Source organism: Cibotium barometz, chromosome 64, assembly GCF_041138505.1.
Source record: "Cibotium barometz isolate CiBa-2024 chromosome 64, ASM4113850v1, whole genome shotgun sequence".
NCBI classification, from domain to species: domain Eukaryota; kingdom Viridiplantae; phylum Streptophyta; class Polypodiopsida; order Cyatheales; family Cibotiaceae; genus Cibotium; species Cibotium barometz.
Window position 1 is genome coordinate 22304770 of NC_141109.1, and position 8726 is coordinate 22313495.

Consider the following 8726-nt stretch of genomic DNA (forward strand, 5'->3'; position numbering starts at 1 on the left):
CACACTCACACATGGATATACACAAACACAAACACAAACATATGTGCACACCACGTACACACACTCACACTATACACACACACTAGCATATTCGCACAATTAAGAGACTTGCACAACACATACACGCATGAAGTTGACATTGCACAATCACTTATACGTGTGTATGTGTACACACAATCACACACATTAGGGTGCAAAAGAAAAGACAAAAGGCATTGTATGTAAGATACACTTATTTAAGAGTGAGCACACCTCACCATGCATCCCTACTTATTAAAATTTAATATTAATTAAAAGTATATGTGTATGAGTGTTTATTTATTTTATAAATGCACATGTGTATATAGGTATATGCACATGTTTATATATTAATTAAAAGTATATGTGTATGTGTGTTTATTTATTTTATAAATGCACATGTATATATAGGTATATGTCTCTAAATATAATAAAACATAATATTATATATAATATATATTTACATGTGTGTGAGTGTGTGTGTGCATGCATACGTGACAAAGAGAGTGTGTGTTTGTGTGTGTATATGTGTGTGTACGTGTATGTATGTATGTATGTATGTAAGAGAGAGAGAGAGAGAGAGAGAGAGAGAGAGAGAGAGAGAGACATGGAAGTCTATGTGTGAGAGTGTGAGAGTGTGTGTGGGGGGGGGGGGGGGGGGGGAATAGTGTGTTTGCATGAGAGAGACACGGACATGGAGCCTATGTGTGAGAGTGTGTGTGTGGGGGGGGAAGAGTGTGTTTGCATTAGTGCATGTGCAGGTGTGTACATGTGTGTGTGTGTGTGTGTGAGAGAGAGAGAGAGAGAGAGAGAGAGAGAGAGAGAGAGAGAGAGTTTTAACATTTGAGAGAGTGTGTGTGTATATGTGGGAGAGAGAGGGTGTGCATGTGCATGTGTGTGTGCACAAACCTCACCACGCATCCCCACCATTAAAATTTAATTAATTATTCTTGTGTGTGTGTGTGTGTGAGAGAGAGAGAGAGAGAGAGAGAGAATGTGTGTGTATGCATTTGTGTAAGAGAGAGAGAGAGAGTTTCTACGTGAGAGAGAGAGAGAGAGAGAGAGAGGAGAGAGAGAGAGAGAGTGTGTGTGTGTGTGTGAGAGAGAGAGAGAGAGAGAGAGAGAGAATGTGTGTGTATGCATTTGTGTAAGAGAGAGAGAGTTTCTACGTGTGAGAGAGAGGGAGTGTGTTTGTGTGTGAGTGAGTGAGAGAGAGAGAGAGGGAGAGAGAAATGTCATAAGTGCTATAATTTTGCTCTGCAGGCTTAAGCTTTCTACTTTGATAAGCAATAGGATGGTTGTCTTGCATAAGAACAGCTCCAAATCCTTTGCCACTAGCATCAGTCACTACTATAAAGAATGGTCTTTGAAAATCAGGTAGTGTAAGAACTGGTGCTTGTGTTAAAGCATTCTTGAGTGTTGCAAAAGATTTATCTTGCTTATCAGTCCAATTGAAATTTGTAGCTTTCTTAAGGAGTTCAGTCAAAGGATTGGCAATACAAGCAAAATTCTTGACGAACTTCCTATAATAACTACATATGTGTGTGTATATACATATGTGTGTGTGTATACACACACATATATATATATATATATATATATATATATATATATGTATGTATATGTATATGTATACACACACACACACACACACACATATATATAGAAATATATGTGTGTGTGTGTGTGTATAATATATCTATCTATATATTTAAAAGTGAGCACACCTTACTACCCATCTCCATACATTTAAAATTTAATCAAAATTAATTAAAATTATGTTTGTGTGTGTATTTATATTTTTAAATTCACGTATATATGTATGTATAAGTATATGTGTCTATGTATAGGTATATGTATCTAAAGCATAATATTGTATATACTAATATTTACATGGGTGTGTGTGTGTGTGTGTGTGTGAGAGAGAGAGAGAGAGAGAGAGAGAGAGAGTGAGTGAGAGAGTGTATGTGTAAGTACGCGTGTAAGAGGAGAGAGAGAGTGTGTGTAAGTACGCGTGTGAGAGAGAGAGAGAGAGATGGCTATAGAGAGAGAACCGATTCTTTTTTGGAACCTTGGTCTCGCCCGCAGCAATGCGCGAGTCCAATACTAGTCTCTATTTTGTGCAAGTTTTTGGGAGGGGAGGGGACACATGGCGGTTGGGAGATGGGTAGGGGAAAGAGGGAAGGGAGTATGATGGGGGAGGGGAGGAGATACTTGTTAGGGGAGAGAGAGAGAGAGAGAGAGAGCAATGTAAGGGTATCTTGAGAGAAGAAAATTATATAGGGGAATGTTGAAAATATATTAATTTAATTAAAAAATAATGTAATACATAAATATACATAATAATATAATATAAATATATAATTAATTAAAAAATATCTAAAATAAAAAAAGTAAAAAAATATATATAGTAAATATATAATAATGATATATAAATCAACATACATATAATAATATTATATTAATACTATTATATATAAACATATTCACACACATACGTACGCGTACACAATCACACGTGTGTGTGTCACACGAGTATACACAAAACACACACACACACAAAACACACACATACATGCACACACACTCACAATTGCTTGTGCACACACACATGCATACACACGTACACTTGCATAAGCAACATGCATTAAAAAAACTTCATGCTGCAACAACGATTTACAAATGGTTTGGTACACACACACACATTTGAAATTCAACAACCGAAGCTTCTTCACGCAAATTTCACACCTATCACACGCCGTTTCCCTCCCTGAGAGGTCTGCGAAATCCTAAATCTTGCCGTAGCTCGATCCAAAGTGCTGGCTAACGACGTAGCCAGGTTTTCGGAGCCCTAAGCTCTGCGACGCTTTGAAACTTCCATCACCATAGCTCAAACCCTTGGCCATAGCCATGCCTAAGTCCTCCAGCGTCGACCGCTATGTCGACACAGCCAGGAAGCACGACGTCCGGCAGGCGAACATCGTCGCTGCACGGGCCGTAGCAGATGCAGTCCGGACGAGCTTGGGGCCCCGCGGAATGGACAAGATGCTGGCCCTGTCGTCCGGTGATGTGATCATCACTAACGACGGAGCCACCATCCTCAATAAGATGGAGGTCACGCAGCCTGCGGCCAAGATGCTCGTGGATCTCTCCAAGTCCCAGGACATCGTTGCCGGAGATGGCACCACCACTGTCGTTGTCATCGCTGGAGCCCTCCTCAAGCAGTGCCTGATGCTGCTCAGCAGAGGCGTCCATCCGACCCTAATCTCCGAGGCCCTGAACAAAGCTTCTGAGAAGGCTGTTGAGGTCCTCACCGCCATGGCCACCCCCCCTCGAGCTCTCCGACCGTGAGTCTCTCATAAAAAGTGCCAGCACCTCCCTCAACAGCAAAGTGGTAAGTCAGTATTCTTCCCTCCTTGCACCCCTTGCTGTTGATGCTGTTTTGAATGCCGTTGATCCCTCCCGTCCCGAGGTGGTAGATCTTCGTGACATCAAGATCGTTAAGAAGCTCGGGGGTACGGTAGATGACACAGAGATGGTTAGGGGCCTCATCTTTGACAAGAAGGCTAGCCATGCAGCTGGGGGGCCGACCAGGGTAGAGAATGCAAAGATTGCAGTCATCCAGTTTCAACTCTCTCCTCCCAAGACTGACATTGAGCAGAATGTCATAGTTTCAGACTACTCCCAGATGGACCGCATCTTGCGTGAGGAGCGCAACTACATTTTAGGCATGATAAAGAAGATAAAAGCAACGGGCTGTAATGTGCTTCTCATTCAAAAAAGCATTCTGAGAGATGCTGTGACAGATTTGTCTCTGCATTACCTGGCTAAAGCCAAGATCCTTGTTGTTAAAGATGTCGAGCGAGAAGACATAGAGTTTATTACAAAAACCCTCAACTGTCTACCCATTGCTAACATTGAGCATTTTCGTGATGAGAAACTGGGGCATGCAGATCTTGTTGAGGAAGTCCAAGTGGGAAGTGGTAGAATTGTCAAGATAACTGGCATCAAGAACATGGGACGCACCACTACGGTCCTGGTGAGGGGTTCAAATCAGCTCGTCCTGGATGAGGCTGACCGGAGCTTGCATGATGCATTGTGTGTTGTCAGATGCCTTGTCAACAAGAAGTTTTTGATTGCTGGTGGTGGAGCGCCTGAAGTAGAAGTGTCTAGACAGTTGGGTGCCTGGGCAAAGACTCTCCATGGAATGGAGAGCTACTGTGTGAAGGCATTTGCAGAAGCATTGGAAGTCATCCCTTACACACTGGCAGAGAATGCAGGTTTGAACCCTATTGTTATTGTGACAGAACTTCGCAACCATCATGCCAATGGGCAAGCAAATGCTGGCATTAATGTGAGGAAGGGTCAGATCACAAACATGCTGGAAGAGAATGTTGTGCAGCCTCTTTTGGTTAGCACAAGTGCTGTATCTCTAGCAACTGAGTGTGTTCGTATGATGCTGAAGATAGATGATATTGTGGCTGTGAGATGATGAGCATTTGGGCGAATTCAAGCATGCCTTGTGAGGCATCGGTTTTACTTAGTCTTATTCTCTTGTTCAATGAATGGATAAAAATATGTTCCTTTGACTTTACTCTGACTTGGTAGTTACGCTTGCCATGATTCTGAAGGTTTCAGAAGTACATTAATTTAATGAGTGTTAGGTATTTTGTTGTCAGTTTGTACCCATCATGTACGTGTACCTTTGTTTGTTTGTGTACCCATTTGTATTTGTGTATGTGTGAACGGCTAAGTGTGTTAATGTATGTGAACCTACCCTTAGGTGTGGACAAGATAAGTGTGCCATGTGTCACGTGTCTACTATGTCTTTGTGATTACCTTGAGTCAAAAAATAAGGTTTACAGCCTACAAAATGTTTGTACATGATGGTTTACAGCCTACAAAATGTTTCTACCCATCATGTACGTGTACCCACTTGTGTCTATGTGTGAACAGCCTCTAAAAAGGCTAAGTGTGTTAATGTATGTGAACCCACCCTTAGGTATGGATAAAATAAGTGTGCCATATAACATTTGTTTAGTATATCTTTGTGATTCCCTTGAGCCAAAAGATAAGGCTTACATCCTACAAAAGCATGTACAAAGGTGTAATACTTGGTGTAAGCTTCTATACATTCAAATCAATCTAATCATATAATTGAATCACTCACTCTCTCTGTCTCTCGTCCATTTGCCACCATGGACATCTTCCATCCCCCGTAGCTTCTACATCTCTTATGGACTGCAGCTCTAAAACCTTGAATTGGTATAAGTTTAGGATGCTAACAATTAGGGTTTATGATGATTTTTTCTTTGTTGCCCGTCACGACTCTTTGCTCCACGTAGGTCCGCTTGCACAAGCTCTCTTTCTCTTGCGGCTCGTGGCGATCCATTCTTCAACTGGCCGCCTGCACCTGTTCTTGTGTTGACTGTTGCTCGACTACTTTAGTAGCTTTTGCAGCCCCGCTCTGAAGTGTCCATTTGTCTTGCGTCACCTTTGCTGCCCAGTCTGTGTCTCCTGTGTGTCGCCCCGTTGCCTTCTCTGCAGCCCCACGTTGGCATCAGACAGCTCTGACCAACTTTTGCTCTGTCTCACTTATCAACAATGCCATCGTCCATCGACGGTAGCAACTCCTTGTGTCGTCTCAATTAAACTTGCAAATCATTCAAATTTGGTCATTTTTTCACATTAATACATTAATGGTAGTTCTCTAATTAAAGGCTCCAATATCTTAAAAAATTTAGGGCTTTCTTAAAACTTCCACAACTAACCCAAGATTGAAATCCTTGCAAGTGTAGAATTTTGGGGGCTTTCAAAGTTAGGGCACAATTGCCTAGTTGAAGTCTATAAATTCAAAAATTTGGGGCTTTCTTGAAACTTGAGCAATTAGCCCAAAATTGAAGTCCAATAGTAGAATCTTGGGCTTTTTCAAAATTAGGGCAAAATTGCCTAATTGAAGCCTCTACAAATTAAAAAATTTGTGGGCTTTTCCAAATTAAAGTCTCGTCAGACACATTGAAGACATTTCGGGTCCTATGTCTTGTACTCGAGCCCAAAGTGACTTGCCCAGCATCAATTGCTTGGTGATGTTGTAAACAATATCTTCATCCACGTTTCATAAGCTTTGGAAGTTTCTAAACTTTTGTTTCATGTGTTTGTGTGTCATGGGTTCTTTGCTCGGGTCATCCTTGAAAAAGATTTGTAATAAGTGCTCGTTATGGATGTGAGTTTTTACGTGACTGTATCGCCTTGTGTTTTAAAAGGCTCCAATACTTTAATTTATCTCTTTTTAGGACTAGGGAAGGGTGATTTTTGAGACTTTTGTTCCATGTGTTTGTGTGTCATGGGTTCTTTACTCAGGTCATTCTTGAAAAAGATTTGTAATAAGTGCTCATCATGTATGTGAGTTTTTACGTGATTGTATCGCCTTGTGTTTTAAAAAGCTCCGTTACTGTAATTTATCTCTTTTTAGGGCCAAGGGAGGATTGATTTTTGAGAGATTGATGAAAATGAAAGTCATGAGTGGTCAAGCTCTTTTAGCACATGTTCCTTATAACTCTGAGTCTTTGTGCGTCCATGTTTGTTCAGCCTTTGAGTCGTATTTGCCAAGCTCACTAGCCTTCGAACCACACTTACTACCCTCTGAGTTTGTAGTAAGGAACATGTCTTAGATGGAGTATTATAGTCCATTGTTGAGTCCTAATCATTGTGGCTATTGAAGGTTGTCTCAAGTCACTTCACCGTTGCTCAAAAGTAGGGTTTGTTGGGTAATTCGGAGTATTTGTGTGTGTACCATCATGTACGTGTACCTTTGTTTATGTACCCACTTATGTCTACATGTGAACAACTCCTATGTGTGAACCCACCCTTAGGTGTGGATAAGATAAGTGTGTCATGTGTCACTTGTCTAGTATGTGTGTGTGGATTCCCTTAAGTCAACATATGAGACTTATGGCCTACAAAAGCATGTACTTGGTATACACTTCTATACAATCAAATCAATCTAATCATCATTGAGTGGTGCATTCTCTTGCTTTCTCTTTTGAGCTTTCTCAGATCATTCTCTCTCTCTCTCTCTCTCTCTCTCTCAATCTCTCTCTCTCTCTCTCTCTCTCTCTCTCTCTCTCTCTCTCTCTCTCTCTCTCTCTCTCTCTCTCGTCCATTCACCACCATGGACATCTTCCATCCCCTATAGCTTCTACATCTCTCGTGGGACTGTAGCTCTAAAACCTTCAATTAGTTTGTTAATTTATTTTTAACTAGTGAGTATCTAAAGACTAGGGACCTAACCCCATGGGGTTAGGGGGTGCTGGGATTAGGGATACTTGGCTAGGATTCTTGGGGTTTATTTTTAACTAATGACACTAATCTAAAGACTAGGGACCTAATCCCATGGGGTTAGGAGGCCCAAGGATCATACTTGGCTAGGGTTCTTGGATTAATAAAACAAGTGTAATGATCTTTTTTTAGCAAGTTAGCCATTCATAACGTAGTTATAAATAACTGAGAGCTTGGGTTATCACTATATAAGTGAGAGCTTAGGTTATTATGAGACATCGTTGTGCGGATGCACTACTGAATGTCTCGCTTGGACTAGGAGAGTAGACATGCTCATGCCACACACATGGCGAGTATATATGTTGGTGTGTCGAAGACTTTCGAGAGATCGGTGGATACTAGATGCAGTTGGGAGGTGAGCTAGCTTGCTACCTCATGATTTGGTTTAGGAATAACCTTGTTTTCAGCTGTGTTTAGGGCAAATTTTGGAAAGGCCTTCACAATTTAGCCATGAAGGGTCCTTGGATTGGTGGAACTCCACTTTTACATGCCAAATCATTGGAACGCCACTTGTTCCATGTTGGTGGAACTCCATTTTCACATATGGAGAGTGGAACAGTGGGATTCAATGGTGTCTAATGTGGGAATCCCCAAGGGCCATCCAACTCAACGGCTACTTCGAGTAGGGCTCATCAATTCTTCCCCACTGTAAGTCATTGGCTGACGTTGGTGCAAGTCACTAGGAATGCTCTACACTGCACACTACTGACTCTCTAGGCTAAGGACTCTCGAGAGTGGGGAGGTAGGATCCATGATTGATTTGCTCTCTCTTCTGAGCATTGAGCCATTGATGTACGAGTCTAAAGTGCTACACCTAGTGACTTACAATTGGCTTATAGCAGGGTTTGTGGTTAAGGTAAGCTCTTGACTTGAACATATTTGGCATTGTTGTTGGGGATTAGCCTAGGGCTTAGCTATGTTCATCCCTTGCACATTTCTGAAGGCTATGACAACCTTGGTCAAAACTATGTCTAGAAGTTTTGAGATCATGGATACTGTAGTTGATTCAACAATGAGGTGGAAAGCTTCCACTACAGCCGATTCAACAATATTGAGATGCCTAATCATACATAGAGTGGTGATAGTTGGTAAATGGTAGCCAAGAGCATGCATGATCACCCACACTTCTTTTAGGTGTTGATTGTGTATTGGACTAGGAGACACGATAGCTAGTATCCATCCTTGAGATTGAGGAGCTTTGTGTGATAAGAGAAAGTAGTTGTAAGGTTCTTAAATTGAGAGAATCAAATACAAGAATGAAATCATTCAATTGTTCAAATGTGATGCGATAGGCACTCTTTTTTGATTATATACATTTATCATAATCGATTCCAAGACAAAAAGTGCTATAAAACTAGTTCAAACATTAG

The 8726-nt window shown here is 41.2% G+C and overlaps 1 pseudogene; it reads left to right on the forward strand.

The window, feature by feature from the left end:
• Positions 1–2769: 2769 nt before the first annotated feature.
• On the forward strand, positions 2770–4585 carry LOC147603421 (T-complex protein 1 subunit delta pseudogene; annotated as a pseudogene).
• Positions 4586–8726: the final 4141 nt, after the last annotated feature.